Source organism: Biomphalaria glabrata, chromosome 17 (genome assembly GCF_947242115.1).
Source record: "Biomphalaria glabrata chromosome 17, xgBioGlab47.1, whole genome shotgun sequence".
Lineage (NCBI taxonomy): Eukaryota > Metazoa > Mollusca > Gastropoda > Planorbidae > Biomphalaria > Biomphalaria glabrata.
In genome coordinates this window covers 8,341,103-8,360,419 of record NC_074727.1, presented here as the reverse complement: position 1 = coordinate 8,360,419, position 19,317 = coordinate 8,341,103, and the positions used below count along the sequence as shown (strand labels likewise).

At 36.3% G+C, this 19,317-nt stretch overlaps 1 protein-coding gene across 1 annotated transcript in view; it reads left to right on the top strand.

The window, feature by feature from the left end:
- Nucleotides 1–5,018: 5,018 nt before the first annotated feature.
- The window catches only part of LOC106060888 (uncharacterized), a 41,057-nt gene continuing 26,758 nt past the window's right edge, over nt 5,019–19,317 (top strand). The window contains exon 1 of the mRNA XM_056015954.1: nt 5,019–5,301. The gene's annotated coding sequence lies outside the window, so the exon portion shown is untranslated. The remainder of the gene's footprint in view (nt 5,302–19,317) is intronic.

Below are 19,317 nucleotides of genomic sequence, written 5' to 3'. Positions count from 1 at the left end.
GTCCCGTTTAGATCTCGTAAACTAGAAAAGATAGTGAACATCCGACATCACAATATTTTAGACCATTCAAAGTTCTGATGCAACGGCTACTTTTTTTTTTCTGACAGCGAAAAATTTAATTTTTAAAATCACTTACGCAAGCAGTTTTTTAAAGAGAAAAAGCTATTTAGTATGCATTATAAATTAGACCTAATTAAAAACGAATAGTAATCTTGTAAACTGCATTTTCTTAAACTTTTTTTCTTCAATAGTGCAGATATTATACTCTTTTTTAAGGATTCGAATAAGAGTTAAACCTTTTCAAAACAAATACATTAATTATAACACTTCAGTTAGGCCAGGGGAGGCACAGTAGCAGAGCGGTAAAGCGCTTGGCTTCCGAACGGGGGGTCCCGGGTTCGAATCCTGGTGAAGACTGGGATTTTTAACTTCGGAATCTTTGGGCGCCTCTGAGTCCGCCCAGCTCTAATACCTGACATTAGTTGGGGAAAAGTAAATGCGGTTGGTCGTTGTGCTGGCTACATGACACCCTCGTTAACCGTAGGCCACAAAAACAGATGAACTTTACACAAGGTCTGAAAGGGGAACTAGCTAGGCCAGGTTCACATCTAACTTTGCATTCACTTGCACCTATCCTTTGATCTGCTGGATCTGTCAACCTTCTTTCTCCATTCTTATCTCTCATTTGTCTTTGATATAATTTCATTCGGATGTTCTTTCTGAAAATATTGAAGCCTGCCTGGGTGGACCAATTCGGGGGCCGATTTTGAGTTTGGGTTTGGGCTTCCACACAAACTGTCTTTGTAACTTTGTTTTAACCTACCCTATTCAAGCGTCAACAAGAAGACAATTAGTTATATTACTAAATATTGTTACAAATGACCAGTGACAGGAAGAGGTTAACGTGTGACCCCGACGAGATAACACAGCAGCGGGTGTTCCCTGGAATGTACATGTATAAACAGAGACAGGATGTGACGTGTCCTCACGTGTTGTTCCAGGGGACGAACAGATCTAAGTAGGGGGACAGTTACTAATGAACAGTGACAGATAAAGGTCACTACGTGTGACCACGACTTGATAACAATGCAGCGAGTGTTTTCTGGAATCTACATGTATAAATAAAGACAGGATGTGACGTTTCCTGACATGTTATTCCAGAGGATACTAGGAGTGTTTGTGCAACTTTAGAGAAGCGATTAGGGACTCTATATAAGCCTGAAAGTTAATGTGAAAGTCAGTCGTATGGAGTTGTGAGTGAGCCGTTACAGTCGATACAGACTATGTAAGACGTGTGCGGCTCTGTGGAAGAGAAATGTGTACGACTCGATGCAAGTTAACTAGGGTAGAGTTAACTGGAGTGGACTACTGTCTTTAAAGTCTATACAGCGAACTACAGTGGACTTGAGCCGTTACAGTCGATGTAAGACGTGTGCGGCTCTGATTCGGTAGACTTGAGTACGACTTGGTTCAGTTTTGGGAGACCTGGAGCGACACTGGGAAGTGTGTCGTTGGTCTGTTCTGTGGAATACGGCTCGAGGAAAGTTGAGAAGAGATGAATTGCAACGAAGTGAAGAGATGAATCGCAACGAAGTATAGCTAACTGTAAAATGACAGATATTGTACAGTCTTCTACGCTACATGTTACAGTAACGAATTGTTAGAGTTAATAGTCATTAAAGTTATATGAAACTGAAAGTTTAGTCGTCAAGTTCTTTGCTGTGTTTTTATTTGTGTGCCAACTAATACATCTAGCCAGAAAATTCAGAAATACGTAACAATATGAAAGCAGGTCAAGTATTTGTGAAGAAATAAATAAAGCATTGATAAATCGAATCTCATTTCTATTATTAATTTTATTATTCATATTTGTTAAACATATTTTTTTTAGAAATGTGGAGACTCCTTTAAGGATAAAGCCGAGGGCGGCAACACACTCCCAAACAGTAAATCCGGCCCTAGTCTGTGAATGCTACTACTTCGCTACCTACTACAATGAATTTAGGCATGGAGTCCGGTTTATACTGCTCATACGGACTGAACCATCTTACTTAACACACACAGAGTAAATTTTTATTCAGTAAAATCAATTGTTAAAAAAAAAAATGTACAGGTTTACACACGTCTGCCTCAAGACTATTTCTTTATATCAAGATCTTCAATTCATGTGGCACGTGATGTAAGGGTTATCTGTTTTTTTTATGGTCGACGGTTAACGAGGGTGTCATGTTACCAGCACAATGACCATCCGCTTTTACTTTTCCAAACTAATGTCAGGTACCCATTAGGGTTGGGTGGACACTGGGGTGTCTTAGAAATTCAAAATCCCGGTCTTTACTTAAGACCCTTCGGTTCAGACAAGCGCTGTACCGCTCAGTCACCCAAAAGTAGGCCTACGAAAATAAAATTGGCAGAAATGAACCAGAGTTAATCCGATTCCGTGGATTTTAGTTTGGTATCGTGATGTCCTTATTCAACCGATTCCATGGACTTAAGTATCGTGAATGTTTTACTGCTAAGGCCAATGGTCTTTTCTCTCCCACTAAATGCAAAATAATTTATCTCTTAATTTTGAGATTTAAAAGAACAGCAACACACAAGGTCAACGTTTTAGACACGAACCCAGCACATACAGGCTAAATGTTTTAACATCTCAGCCACCAATGCACCTTACCCTTTACTTATTGCTTTTTTTTTTTAAATCTTAAGCTTCTATGATCCATTGATAACAGATTTTGAACCGTTGAAAAAAAAAACACCAACAGATCAATAAACCTTCCAAAGAACGGAGTCAATCCCTAGATTGGTTGGTACACAACTTTGACGCTTCATCTCCGGACACTTTCAATGACAGCCGAAGCTGTTAATTACGCGTTACAGTTTAAAATTCGGTCGTAGCTGTTAGGTGTAATTGCGTGTTACAGTTTTCAAATCAAGCCGGAACTGTGAAATCTACGTCTGTACTGCCTATAGACAAAAAAAAGTCTATAAAGAAACCTTCGAATACAACAGCCGTACGCTATTCCAAAGGCTGTTATTTTTTTGTTTTTTACATATTTTGGATGTTCCTTCAGATTTGAAGATAATTACATCATAGCACAAACCTGCCGCAGACTACTGGGGATGGCTGAGGGCAGGGTTCGAACCAGGCACCACCATTGTTGGATCAAGTTGAAGCTTTGTACCAGTGTTCATAGTCAATGACAACACATGAATCAATAAATGAATTAACTAATTATTTGATGAAGTAAGTTGACGACTTTCGACCCCTGAAAATAATCACAATAATATAAAGAATAAGACCGTTCATTAAAATTTTTAAACTAACAATAGAATCATAAAACCTTATATTATCATTAGTACTTGAATAGCTCAGTGGCAAAACACGTTGGCTTTCCATCATGGAGACTCGAGTTCGATTTAATAAAAAAAAAATTGCTTTTAAAAATGCAGCCCGGAAACCTTCTCGTAGAGGAATGATTACACGATTGATTCAAAATAATTGAAGCTATTTCTCTCAATATAAGCGACTTTTTAAAATCACAAAGCTTTTATCAACTCACTCCGTCTGTTTGTCTGTCTTTCTGGTACAGATTTTGTACACGTTATTTTTCCATTCACTGATCAAATTGAAACTTTTCACAATTATTCATTATCGAAGACAATACATGAATCAATTTAAAAAAATTAACTAATTAGTTAATTAATTAGTGGTAATTCATATTTTTTAATTGGTAAAGGGAGATACATCTTGCAGTATTGAGAGATAAGACAGTGATTATGCGACTCTTTCCCTTGTTTTAGCTTTTTAAAAAAGAATTTTTAAAAATATTCTGCGTGTTTTTAAGTAGGTCTATTTTTTTTATTTGACTTGTTTAAATGTGTTATTGCGCTATCAGTTACAATCAAGATATTGATTCTGTGGGGAGTTTTATTAGAAATCTAATAGAGGCAGTACAGCTACCAAAAACATATGCAAATATTCTATACATAGTACCAGAGTTGTGTTTATAGCTTTACGTCTATGAGCAGCATTGACAATCCTACAATTGTTCCCTGGAGAACAACTGCCATAACAGCTTCATAACAGCAACAGCTGTTGCTTCACAACCAGTCATTCCTTTAATGCAGTGTTTCACGAACTGTTTCCTTAAGAATATTTAGCGGAACACTTTGCTCTTTTTTTTTAGAGATTAATTCACGTGTAAGCCTACTATTTTATTATTCCAGTAGTTCATGGAACACCTTTTGAGGCCTCGCGGAACACTAGGATCCCGCGGAACACAGTTTGGGAAACGCAGCTAGAAGGAAATCCTGGATCCATTTGGTGTAATGGTCTATACGTGGTCGAATTGTGGTTGCGTTATATTATTCAAAGAGTGTTTGTATTTAGATTTAAATTTGTCTTGTGATTGTTAAGACTAACTAGATTTGTAATGTCTTGTGTTTGTATAAACTGACTAGATCTGTAATGTCTTGTGTAAGTGTTTGTATAAACTGACTAGATCTGTAATGTCTTGTGTTAGTATAAACTGACTAGATCTGTCATGTCTTGTGTTTGTATAAACACTATAAACTGACTAGATCTGCCATGTCTTGTGTTTGTATAAACTGACTATATCTGTTATGTCTTGTGTTTGTCTAAACTGACTAGATCTGTCATGTATTGTGTTTGTCTAAACTGACTAGATCTAGAGTGTATTGTTGTCAGGTGAATGAAAAGAAAACAAACGAAGATGAGACGGGTATTACGACTTTCCAGTCCTTCTTTTCATTGTTCGCCCCGCGTCACTCCCCTCTCTATCTCACCTCGGTGTCACCGCCGAACTGCGTGTGACATGCAATGTTCCTCCCCTCCTCACTGTAAACCCATCTCATCCGTCACACAACCGAAAAGCTTCAAGACCTTGGGGGCGGAGTCAACAGCGACGTCCTTGTTCCCCCCCCCCTTTCTTTTTTAAAAATAATACTATGGCGCGGGTATTCCAAATCTCTAACCACATCAACCTTATTAAGGGGGGACAATGTTTGTGTGTTATGTGTCGTTTTTTTTTTTTCATTGACGCGCTTCAAAACTATGACACACTTGACCCGAACTCGAGGTTAGGTGTGTATCTGTGAATCACGCATTTCACTGAATGTACACATGTGCTAGGAATAGATGGGGTTATTATTAATTGACATGGCTAATGGCCTTACTTACGACATGTGTTAATTAGAAGTGTCATTCTTCTTATGGTTATGGATATTACACTCATGTTGGAACAATAGAACGCTTTTTGTATTAATTATATAATAAAGGTAAGACAGTAAAGACTACGTGAAAAAAAATGTCAAAGTTGGTAAGAAATTAAAGAAAAATCTTAGGTCTAGATCTAGATCTATTTAGATTGGGGTTCTATTTAGGAAAAAAAAAAGACAAGTAGAATCTAGACTAGATCTAGATCATTAGTAGAATTCAATATCATTTATAAGTCTAGATATAGATCTAGGTCTAGATCTTAAATCTAGGTCTAGAAGAGATTATGAGATATAAGATAAAATCTAGATCTCATAGTTGGCTGTATTATAGAAAGCTGTTTGTTTGTTTGAATTTGTTCACTCATTACTTTAATTTTAATACAAAGAATCTAGATCTTGACCAATATATAGATCTACAATTAGACGAGGTCTACTCTATACAGGAAAGTCATTTAGATTTAAAATCATGTCTTAAACTGTTTAAGACTTGTGATCAAAAGAGGTATGAGGCTGGTTTTGGAGTCCGAAGATTAATACGAAGTGCAGTATTTCACGTAGCCACTCAGCCCCAGCTGCGACCTACATATTTTGCCTCATCCAGAGCCCTGGTCGATTTAGATTCTCTTTTCGCCGTCTACGTCTGTCCTCGGCAGTGGATTCTCTTTTGGTATCAAATGTAGAGTCTATATCCTTTGTAAGTGATCTCCAGCCGTCTCGTTCTGAAGCAGCTAGGTGCTCTCTTCAATGTTAGTCAAAAGAGAGTTAAACTCTACAAAACACTACTTCTACTACTAGTATAGATTACCTAGATTTAGATTCTATTAGAAATGAGATGAATGCCCCCGGGCATTCGCTATGGTCGCAACGATGTTGACCACAGAGCAGCCCCCCCCCCCATCTCTCTCCACGCAAAGGAACGGCCAGGGTTGACTCCCGAAGTCTTTACCATATTTAGGTATAGCTTCAAGGCACCAGAGGTTAGAATTCAGAGTTTTCCTTATAATAAGTGGGTATCCAACTAAGGCTAATGAGCCCCTCCTGTTCGAAGCTTACTTGTTTAGGCGTTAGCTAGTTGCCTTTAGGGTAGACTTTATCCTGTCTCCTGCAAGGGATTACACTTATGCCGGACCCAATGTCTGAGCCAAACGTGATGACCACGACTGGCTATTTTAGACGCATGCCATTAGAAGTATTTTATAAGTATTGTAGAAGTATCGGTAGGTTTCGTAAAGTTGTTATTGCCGGAAGTAGTAATGGATGTAAGCATTCCACTACCTATAAATTGCTTCCAAAGGCAAGCGCGTCAAACAAAAGACTTCTAGATCTAGAATAAGTTTAGAGATCTAGATCTATGATGGCCCATGGGGGTTATCTCTATATGATTATGGCATTAGTATTAGGCCTACATGTTTGAAGTATCATATAATTTGACAATCGGAAGGCCCTATCAAGGCCTTATGCACCCAAATTAACTTATAAAACGTAGGTGACTGGTCGTAAGTAAGTGTTGAGGTCCACCTTAAAAATCTGGAACGCTAAATAGATTCTAGATCTGGAGACCTAGTATAAGATGATGGACTGGATAGTGTGTACATTTTATTATATCATTTATTAACTTGACTATGAAATCTAAATTAGATGAAGCCATTTGCTCTTCTGCGGTAGTAATGACTCGGACCAAAGGTCACAGCCACACAATTTTGGTGTAAACATTTAAATTGAAAGGCGGGCTCATCAAAGGCTAAAAACAACAACAACAAAACACAAATCGTTTTGGATCTCCATTTCTCTCTCACTAAATGCTTTTAAAACTATAGAATACAACATTGCAACTCAATTCCAAGCAGCGAACTCGAAAAGCCACTTTCATACTGTCTTATAAGAGCCGTAGTCGAGATTCAGGACGTTTGGATGCCAAGCCACGTTCGGTATTATCTGTGCAGATTATGCAGTTTGGTCCTTGGCGAAAGGAGAATGAGAGAAAGGGGAGGGGTGGAGTGGGTATATTCGATCAGTCATTTATAGGGGCATCCAGTTCGACGTTAATTCATGGAGGTTTCAAAATGTCTGATGCATCTGCTGCTTTCTTTTCTATGTACCCAGTCTCATTAAAGTCTTCTTCAACCTAAACAGTTGCTTATAGTTGTTGTACTCTCATGTACAGGATGCAGCTGGAATGGATGAGCTTGACCAAGAAAACCTTATTGGCTACATCTCGGGAGAGCCAACCAGATTGTTTCTTTCTCGTATGCATCCATCCTCTTGTCATTGGTTTAGGTCATTCATATTCATTTTATGCTTTTCATATCGGTAATTAATGCACATGCAAGTTCCGCTTTCAGACCTTGTGATCTACGGGGAAGATGATGTAAAACTTATTTGGTTCTGTCGTCCGCGGTTAACGAGGGTGTCATATGGCCAGCACAAAGACCAACCGCTTTTACTTCATTGAAATTCTACAGTTTATGTATATCATTGGAAAAAAAAATACTACCTAATTAGCCATACATTCAAACTCTGGTTTGACTGTTATATGTTTTTTTTTCAAAATATAATCATCTTAAAACTAAAAACTAAATTTGGCTTATGCCTTTTAAGTTTTGCACACGGCTTCAGGGGGAATTCCCGCACTCGACTCAAATGTTTCTTGCTGTTCAGTTAATGAATTGAATAAATAAATAAATTTTCATGGACATTTGGCACACCGTCTTATTTAGACTTTAAGTTCCAATCCCTTTTAAAATCAATGTCGGACTGTTAATTAAAAAATTAAATTGTACAAAGCTGACCGAAAAGACGTCTTGCATTAATGAAGCACTACAAGAAATAAATAGAATTTAGAGATGTAGAATTTAGATCATGAAGTGGGTATTGATTTAAAAAAAAAAACCACAAACTTTAAAAATGTTTTTTGTTGTGTTTAAAGTTTAATTTTATAAAATTGTCATGACTGGTAAAACTTGACACCTTCTCATTTTGAGATACTTAGAAAACCTCTTTTTTTTTTTTTAATTGTCTAGATCCAAAACTCATGAGTAATTTGTTAAGAATTAGGGTACGCATATCTTTAGATTTATGCATTTTTTGTCCCCAGCAAAAGCTTGGATGAATTGATTCAATATGTGGAAATCCGGAATACCCCAGATAGGAGTTAGGGCAAGGAAAAAAGAGAGAGACATCAATTTGATTGAAGGGAGGGAATTCGAAATGTCCTATTGTTTATTAATAGCCTCCTTAGAATATTTCTACTTCTATATTTAAACAAGGGATCGTCTGCTTTTGCTATTACCTAGTTAAACTTCTATGAATGAAGAGTGATAGATCACGAAGCCTAGAATAGAGCTTCCGGTTTCATTTTATTTATGACATTCCTTGTAGGAATTCTTCCTTTTCATCAAATCTTTGTGGTGGTCACTACAAAGCCGCAACGTTGAATTTTTCTTGACTTAGAAGTTTTTGTTTATTTAAAACAATAAAAAGAACAGTTTATATTTATTTGCTCAATTATGAATTCTTAATTTATAGAACAAAAATAATCACGCTTTCAGAGCACATACGTCTGCGTCAAAATGTTACAGAATAATGAAGGAAGTCTTGAGTTTCAATAGCGCTTCTTTGTCTCCACATATGAATGTAACAGACACAAAACACAAACACAATAGCTGCTCTTCGATAGGAAGTCACACAAAAAAAATAATTTTAAATGCAAGGAACATGGATCAATAGAGAAAGCAAATAAATAAACAAATAACTGTAAAAATAAATGGTGGCTCGGTTCGCATCCTTCATTGAATGTTGTCTGGCGCAGGGTAGAATGGCATTAACAGACTTTAGGTGGATTTTGGTTTTGGGGGGGGGTAGGATAGAGGGTAGTCGATTCTTGTCCTAGTGTTACGTTGCTCCCAATCTGGTCAGTATCAAGTGATCACACGCTTCACTTCTGTGGTAGGAACAATCTTAGTGGACACTGGTTAACATAATCAAGTTCTGGTAGTGTGTAGCCTTCGCCAAGGCGCATTAATATAGATCTATGTTTTAAACATTTTAATATTAAATGGCCACACTTTAAACATTTATTGGAGCCCCTGTTTCATGGCATTAAGGCCCATCGGCATATACCTGAAGCTACTGTATTAATCAATTAAAAGTACATGTTATAATTGGGCAACATTTTTTTCCTAACTTTTAATCAAATTAAAATGTCATAATACTTGTTAAATGTAAAACTAAAATAATGTGTTTGTTCTTGAATGTATTAAAAAAGTGTATGAGTAATGTTAAACCTTTACACAGGAGTGTAATTCTGTTCAAATAATTAACTACAAAAATAGCAAACAATGTCTTAATAATAATAATAATAATAATGCTAAAATATTAAATAACAATTAAAACAATTGAAGGCCACCACACTATTAAATGAGATCGATTCCACAGTACAATGAATGATTCTCAACATTTAATTTAATATTTCATATGAGAATGCATTACAGCCTTATTACAGTTTTCATGTCAAAGGTCACACGCCTGTTTACCTGTTTTCCGTCATCAGTCTCCATCTCGCTAATATTGTATCAAAATGAATTTTGCTTTACAGATTTAAGGACTGTCAATCCTTATTACTTTCCTTCCGAGCTTTGCAAGCCCAGAATTTGTGAATGTGTCGTTTTATTAATCGAATCTAAAGTTAATGACAGCTCTAAATGGTGACATGGACATAGCTAAGCGATTCGATGATAGGGAAATCCTTGGTGATGTTTTTTTTTTTTTTAAATAGAAAAACGTGCCTAGAATGGGAAGCAGTTATTTAGTCGTCACGTTTTTAATACGTGTAGGGTCTTCCCTGGGGGGGGGGGTATGATGGTTGAGTGTTGGCTTCCGAACCGAGGTTCACGGGTTCAAATCTCGGTGAAGATTGGGATTTTAAATTCCAACTCAGTGCCTGACATTAGTTGGGAGAAAGTAAATGCGGTTGGTCATTGTGCTTGCCGCATGACACCCTCGTTAACCGCCAACCAAAGAAACAGATGATCTTTAAATAGATCGTAGGGAACTAGTGACGTTGTTGGTTTATGAAATTGCACCTTCACAAGATGTTCTCATTTATTTATTACTTTGTTATCTTAATTGAACACACCATGTTAATTAAACACACCATGCTAATTAAACACACTATGTTAATTTAACACATCATGCTAATGAAACACACCATGTTAGCTCAACACACCATGTTAATTAAACACACCATGTTAATTAAATACACCATGTTAATTAAATACACCATGTTAATTAAATACACCATGTTAATTAAATACACCATGTTAGCTCAACACACCATGTTAATTAAATACACCATGTTAATTAAATACACCATGTTAGCTCAACACACCATGTTAATTAAACACACCATGTTAATTAAACTCATCAGGCTAATTAAACACACCTTGCTAATTAAACACGCCATGCTAATTAAACACACCATGTTAATTAAACTCATCATGCTAATTAAACACGGCATGTTAATCAAACACGCCATGTTAATTAAACACACCATGTTAATTAAACTCATCAGGCTAATTAAACACACCATGTTAATTAAACTCATCATGCTAATTAAACACACCATGTTAACTCAACACACCATGTTAATTAAACACACCATGTTAGCTCAGCACACCATGTTAACTCAACACACCATGTTAACTCAACACACCATGTTAGCTCAACACACCATGTTAATTAAACACACCACATAAGCTCAACACACCATGTTAATTAAACACACCATGTTAATTAAACTCATCATGCTAATTAAACACGGCATGTTAATTAAACACCATGTTAATTAAACACACCATGTTAACTCAACACACCATGTTAATTAAACACACCATGTTAATTAAACACACCATGTTAGCCCAGCACACCATGTTAACTCAACACACCATGTTAACTCAACACACCATGTTAACTCAACACGCCATGTTAATTGAACACACCATGTTAACTCAACACACCATGTTAACTCAACACACCATGTTAACTCAACACACCATGTTAACTCAACACACCATGTTAATTAAACACATCATGTTAATTAAACACACCATGTTAATTAAACACACCATGCCCTAACTACATGAAACATGGAAACACCTCGAGAACGTTTTCTTCCAGCCTTCTGTGGACTATTCACCAGTCAAAAGACGAAACGAGAACCCTTCTCAAATGTCTGTGTTCAGCCTTCCGATAATTTAATGCTAGTTGGATCTTTTTCTTAAAAATGTTTGGGGGAAATTATTTTTAAAATTAAACCAAACTTGAAATTGGGGCGTCTGAATCGTCTCTCTCGAAAAATATTTTTTATCACTACGCTTTAAACAGTGGGATTTACCTTTAGGGTTAAGTCGAATAGAGAATTTAAATTTATATCTATCTCCGGCCGACAATGACTTTGACTGCGTTGAATTTTCGCAAAATATGTAGTCTACAAGTGGGTCAGTGTGAAATACTGCCCTTTTTCTTTATCTTCGGACTAGAAGACAAGCCCTTTAATATTGTTTCACACTTTTGAACAACACCAAAACTGTTGATTAGTTTACTTTCTATGCAGTAAAGTTTTTTTTTCCTGCGCGTGCACTAGAAATAATTCTCATACGTCTGTTCATCTGTTGTAATATATTCTGTTCACGAAATTGACCTCGCTCTGAAAACGAGACACTCTTCAAGCTAATTCTTTGAAGTAATCAAGTATTTCTTTGAAAACTGGAACGAAATGAAACAAGCTAACCGATTTAAAAAAAAACAACTTTTGATAAAGTTAGCAGACGACATTGCTGTAGGACAGGCACAAATACCCGCCATCTTTCCTTTAAATGGAAGTGGGAAATCCGCCGTGACTAAATGGGATTAAACTCGTGTTACAGGTTTACGTAATTGTGTCAAAATGGATAGTCTTCAATACTGAAACAATCGTGTGCTGTCCTGGTGGCTGGAGTGGGCCACTAATCAAAGACCAGTTTTTGGGCGACACGCATTGAAGAGCCACGGATACGTGACGAAGAAAGTTGCTGATTGTATTAGCAGGGGGCGAGACGGAGATGGAGACGCCCTTTAAACCTGACGACGGTGATGGCGAATTCTTAAGATCCAGAAACCAAATTTCCGCGAATGTTCCATTATTCCTTTCTCTATCAGATCCGTCCATAATTATATTTCTCAATATTCTTTGTACAAAGCTTATTTCAACTCACTCTGTATGTCTGGTCAATGGTTTCTGTATGGTATTTCTCCGACAAGCTCGGGTCAAGTCGACATTTTGAATACAATTATTTCTTTTACCTGACAACACAACACAAAAAATCAATAAAAATTGACCAATAAGTTAATGAACTATTGAGAATGCATTATTTTATTTGGTATATGGAACAAGGGAAAGAAATTTTACTTGACTGAAGTGGTGGTATAAGCTGAGTTAGTCCCTTCATAGGTCGCCGCTTTAAAGTAAGTTTGAAACAAACAATACATAACATAAAAGCGGTATAGTCTTTTTTTTTTCAACGTATTTTAATGTTTTTCTTATTTATTACTTAAAGATGTAGAGATCTATAGACTATTTTCACAATGAAATGACACTAAAATCAATGATACCATTAGTGTAAACACCATTACCACGTGACATGGAAGAGATACGAACCAGCCTCATTGGTCACCGATTTACCATCGCGCCCTCCTCCCTGAAAAAATAAAATTCGGGTACTGGTTTATCATCTTATCTATTAAAGACATTAGTTGAAAAAAGAAGATGGTTACGTGCTACGCAATTCATGTGTCTATCTAGTCATGCATGTTAATCAATGACTTAAACTCTGCTAAGTCGTTGGTCTTCCTGACTGATTCAGGCAACAGATATAACATATAACACATTCTCTTGTGGCACTAGGGAAGAATGAGCACTAGTACGAATTAGTAGTAGCGTATGGAATAAGAAATGTGCCTCTATTTTGTGCTTTCTGAGTATTTCATTAGGTTTTGTTTTTCTATTTGTAAATTATGGTTCAATGTTTTATGTATTAAAGCTACTTTACTTTTTATTCTTCTGTCCTGGCGTGCCACTAAGATGAGTGATTTTACTAATGGTGTTACTCTAATCAAATGTGAATATTCGTTTGTTATGAATCTCACTGCTCTATTTTGTGTCTGTTCCAGTTTCTTAATGTTTTCTTGAGTTGAGGGGTCCCAAACAGTGGATGCATATTCTAATATTGGCCTTTCTCAAGTGAAATAACATTTTAGTTTTATGTTCTTGTTTGATTTCTAAAAAATTCTTTACAAAAGTTGGACTAAATAATAGTGTTACTCTAGTCAAATGTGAATATTCGTTTGTTATGAATCTCACTGCTCTATTTTGTGTCTGTTCCAGTTTCTTAATGTTTTCTTGAGTTGAGGGGTCCCAAACAGTGGATGCATATTCTAATATTGGCCTTTCTCAAGTGAAATAACATTTTAGTTTTATGTTCTTGTTTGATTTCTAAAAAATTCTTTACAAAAGTTGGACTAAATAAAAAAAAATGTGAATGAATTGCTTTAATTTATTAGAGTTGTACAGAGTACTACATGGTCAGTAGTGAATGGAAGGCCTCGTACGTTTATAATGTTTGTAGTATAACAAAAGAATGGACCGGCCTCTCTCTTGACATCCTGCTAAGAACAGCTGCTGACCTGGCAAAGTGGACGGATTGGTTACACGAACTGTCACAGCACCGCTACGACGAGTCAATGGACAAATGATGATGATTAAATGATATTATAATTTTACTTTTCTTAAAGAGTCGAATTCGTTTTATCGAAGTAAACGGGTTGCTTTAACATGATCGCATTTCGAAACAAGGTCTCTAATCTTTTTCACTTAAGCAAGCTAAACATAGGTCTAGATCTAGCGGAAGTTAAACTACAACACAACACACACGCACAAAAGTTAAGTTTCCTGTTTGTGAGCCCCAAAACTGCAATACGAATCCAACAATAATCAGTTACAAATTCATTTCACAAGACTATTTCCCTGGGGATGGGGGGAGGGGAAGCAATACGTTGGCCATTTCAACCTTGACCTTGAAATAATTTGTTTTGAAACGAAATGGCGACGAAAGATAATTCTCTGGTTTTCTTTCTGTTCCAAAGATTTAAAGAAAATGTGAACATGGCAAACAATTTTCTTGCCGCATGCAAACAAGTTAAAACAACAACAACATCGATAGCACGAAACTAGAAATAGATGGAGCGAAGACGTTTTCACTTGGTGTGACGTGCTGGCTGGGTTGTCTTAATTCAACTCATGTGGTTGTCTAGTAAGGTTAAATAACGTCAACCCCGACAAGAAGTGTGTGTATATTTAAAATTTGTCTCGATAGATGTGACTTCTTTGTGATGTGAAACATAAAATCTAATGATCATTTTGAGAAAGTCATGTCTACATTCTTTCTAGATTAAATTGTCTGCATTCTTTGTTAATATATCAATATTGGATGGCTGCCTGGGAGAGATAGGACTTGGAAGTAGATTATCTTTAACTCTGAAGGAACATCCGAAACTTGTAAAACATTGAAGCATTGAACATTTGAACAGACAGAGCTTTTTGCAAGCAAATATGAACGTTAGTCTCTAAAGTCAACTGTCTTTTTACAAAGTTTTTATCAACTCAGTCTGTCTGTCTGGCCAAACGTTTGTACACGTTATTTCTCCGACACTCAATCTCGGATCAAGCTGAAATTTTGCACAATTATTTCTTTTACTTCACACACAAGAATCTATATATATATATATAAAAAATATTAGTTAATTAACTATTGGTAATAAATTACTTTTTTCGGTATCTCAGACAAGGGAAAGAAATAGTACTTGACTGAAGGGCCGCTATAAGCTGAATAAGTCCCCATTCCAAGGGAAAGAAATAGGACTTGGCTTAAGTGGTCATATAAGCTGTAGTAGTCCCCTTTTTAGATTGCCGTCTGAGGTTTATAACAAATGTAAGTACATGACTGATCCAAGGTAACAAATACACTTAGACCTTATATAAGCTTTGTTTTAAAAAAAAGATTTTTTTTTTTGGTTGTATTTTGCTTGCTATCCAGTTATATTTGTTCCTAACCGAAAGTCTGTATCTATTTGTTAATCTAATCTATGGCTGTCTCAAAACAAAGAGACTCTCTCCTTTCACCCCGAGACCATTACGACGTGCTGTGTCTTGGCTCATTGAATACTTTAATGTCTCTTTGCAGCCTTAGTCCCCTAGTTAGTTTCTATAGCCTAATGATTCCCCCCCCCTCCCACATTGAGACAGAATGTTAATGGGGGAGTCTTACATTGTTTGCAAGTTTTTCTTAACAAGTGCCTCTCTTGTGCGTTGGTATATGTGGTGCTCTAGTCTTGCACTAATGAAGTAAACGAAGACCCAGCGCGGAATTTCTCCTCTTTGAGTTGCAAGAATCTAGTTTCTAGTGTTTAGATGAATAGACGATGAAATGCGAGTTTGTTTGTCGACTTTAGAGCCTCGATTAGATCGCATGTGCTCTCAAAAACAAGCACACCCTTCACGTTAAATGTAATACTTAAAAACAGATCAAATAATTTTTCATTTTATTATAAAACAACTGTTGCTCTTCGTGGTGTGCCGCGAAATTTTTGTAGTTTTTTTTTACTGTGCCGGCAGACAAAAAAGTTTGAGAAACACTGGTTTAGAACTACAACTGACAAAAAAGACGAACTCAGAGAGAAAAAAAAAACGTTGTGGCTGAAAGGCGCGTATCGTTTGATAACTTGTTTTTATTGTCCAAAACACAACCACACACACACACCTGCAAGGCTAGACACAAAGAGCACGTGACCCTTTTCCCCTCAGTCACTATGTGAAGAATGTAATGCATTTATTTTTAAACAGATCGTCTGTTATTTCTAAGAATTTTTTTTTTCTTTTTGCGCTAACCATATCTCCAACGAACAGGACATGACAGGCTAAAAAAAACAACAATACATGTTTCTGAAGCTGAACATTGGGTCTAGCGAGACAAGCCCTTGTAGAGTGAGTCGAGAGAAAGCTGATCAAGTCCATTGAAGCTGTAGACTTTACCGAGACCCGAACAACGTACTGGCCCCAAAAACGCTCCTTTAGAAAACTATTGTAAGAGGTGCCTGATCTAGAAACCACTGCGCTGTTGATCTCAGATTAAGAACTGAGTATCTTAAACCTACCAATACTAAAAGGATACTTTAATGAAAAGGCAGAAGAAGAGATTAACTATAAAATCTATTTTTTTCGTGGATGTAAACCCACCTGCGACCTGCATATTTTTCTATATCTGATGCAGACAAAGCCATTGTCCGCCGGATTGGGGGTGGGGTGGTCTTTTTATGTTTTCTTTACGTTTTCTGCGCATGTCTTCTGCAAGGGTTTTTCTTTCGGCCTCAAATGTCTGTCCAGCGGCCTTCGTGAGAGCTCTCCGTTTCTTCAGAGGCCATCTGCTGCCAGCTAGTTTCCTCTATGCCAGTAAGTGTGAAATGGCGATTACTGTTACGCCTTCCACCTTTAAATTCGTAAATGAAGATCACCTTTGTCATGCGGTCGTCCCCCATGCGGGCTAAGTGCTTCTAAATATGTAACATAACCCCAGGCTGTAAAAGTTGGACACAATTGTTGTATAAAGATTTCTTTTTCTGTTTTGGAGTTCTGGTCCTGATGTGTCATCTTTTAAATCTTGGCATCTTACATGTATGATGTATGTATGAACTAATTATGGGTTGCTAGAAGTAAGTTTTTTTGTTTTTTTTTGGGGGGGGGGAGTAAGTTCATTAGAAACATATATAGGAAAGACGTAGGATTTGTGCGAAATAATTATTTTATGCACGGCCTTTTAAGAGTTGAAAAACTTTAGTCATTTGTATGGTCATCCTATCAAGTCTGAAATTGGACATGATTATACTTGTAGTTATATTTCCAGGGGAGGGGGGTCACGCGTATTAAATGTCACGTATATATCTTATCTTATAAATTACAGACGTTACTTCAAAAGAGCAGATAATTACGTCCTATGCGTTCAATCTAGTCATGCATGTTGATCAGTGACTTAAAACCTGCTCAGATGTTGTTTTTCCTGGCTGCTTCAGGCAACCCATTCCATGCTCTAGGGAGAAAAAGAGCACTGTTACGAATTAAACCTATTGAATAGGAAATGTGTCTTTATCTTTGTGTCTTTATGATTATTTTATTAGGTTTTATTTTTGTATTTGTAAATTATGGTTCAGTGTTTTATGTATTATTACTACTTTACTTTTTTATTCTTCTGTCCTGAAGCGTCTCTAAATTTAGTGATATTACTAATATGTTACTCTGGTCAATTGTGAATATTTGTTTGTTATAAATCTCACGGCTCTGATTTGCGTCTGTTCTAGTTTCTTTATTTCTTTATGTTTTTTTTTTTTTTTTGTTTGATTCGTAGACATTTCTTTTAGGATGCTTTGCTTGATTTATAAAAAGCTTTTTTCAACTCTGTCTGTCTGTCTGGTTAAAGGTTTGTTCACGTTATTTCTCCCTCACCCATTCTCGGATCAAGCTAAAACTTTCACAATTATTAATTGGCATAGACAAGACATGAATAAATATTAAAAAAAACAACATATAGTCAATTTATTGCTGGTAATTAATTATTTTGTTTGGTATAAACAAGAGAAATTAATTCTTCATTATTCACAGATGCGGCCAAATATGTAGGGTTTGGCCCCCTTGGAGAATTGTTTTCGTTATTTCTCCCTCACTTATTCTCTGATTAAGTTGAAAACTTTAAATAATTATTTATTGTACCTAACATCGACATGTACACCAATTAGATGACAAAAGATACCGAATAACACGCGCATTCGTTAAAAAAAATGGTTTATATCTATGTGCATATAATATGTATACCTAATTTTTAAAAACGAATGCTCAAGGTTTCAGAAGATAATAAGTAGATGTTGCTTCTATTAACACATTTCAAAGATAATTCAGACTTGAAGCAAAATATAGTTTGCTCGGATTTTTCACAATACACACAGTTAAAAATATTAAAGTGTATCCACGTGTAAGCCTACTGAATGAAGGGGTACAACTTTATTAGACCACCGGCTTACATGCTAATCCTAGCACCGCCATTTTTATTACGCCATGATGGGAAAAGAATTTATAAAATTAGTCTTTTAGTTTGTTTGTTTTTTATTTAAATTCTACCATGGACACAATTTTAAGGCCATTCACTAACTTACACACATGACTACCAACACCAAGATATGACTCAAGCCCGAACAATTTAATCAATTTACTTCGGTTTTTCGTCATCGCCACTTGTAGATATGTTTGAATATCCTTTCCCCCTCAATAATTTGTCAGTAAAACCTAAGATAATGCACGTTTTCCTGTTGTAATTATGGTTTATGGATTTTAGCATAATGTCAAAGGCTGCCGTTAGTGGAGTTTGAAAGCTTGATTACATCTGAAGTGATTTAGTCATTAAACTAACAATTGATGACTCATAAGAAATATTTTAAACACTTTTTTTTTCTATTTCTAGATGATTCTTAAAGTTTGTAGATATGGAATCAAGGGGCAATCTTTATTCACCAGGTACCATACTAAGGGTCTCCTGACGAATTTAAATGCTTCACCTAATTTGACCGTTTAAATATTACAAGTGTTGACTAGCTCAATTCATTAAACATAGTGCTGCCCAGTTCCTTTTAACTAGCGTTCTACAGTTCCTTTCAACAAGTGCTGACCCGTTCCTTTCATTCTGCAGTTTTCCTTGTTCCAACTTTCCTTTTTTTTTTTTCGTCTCTACCTTCCAAGTTTTTTTGTCCCTTGGTTAAAAAAAAAACTCAGATCTTGTTGCAAATTTCCTTATTCATGATGTGTTCCAGATTCGTATTGCTTCATAGTAATAACATGGCTTATCTTTTGAGTCCGAAGTGACTTCACAGATTAAGAAGCGGTGCAATATTTCAAGTGGCCACGAAGTTCTAGCTTTAATTTGCATATTTAGCCACAACCATCGC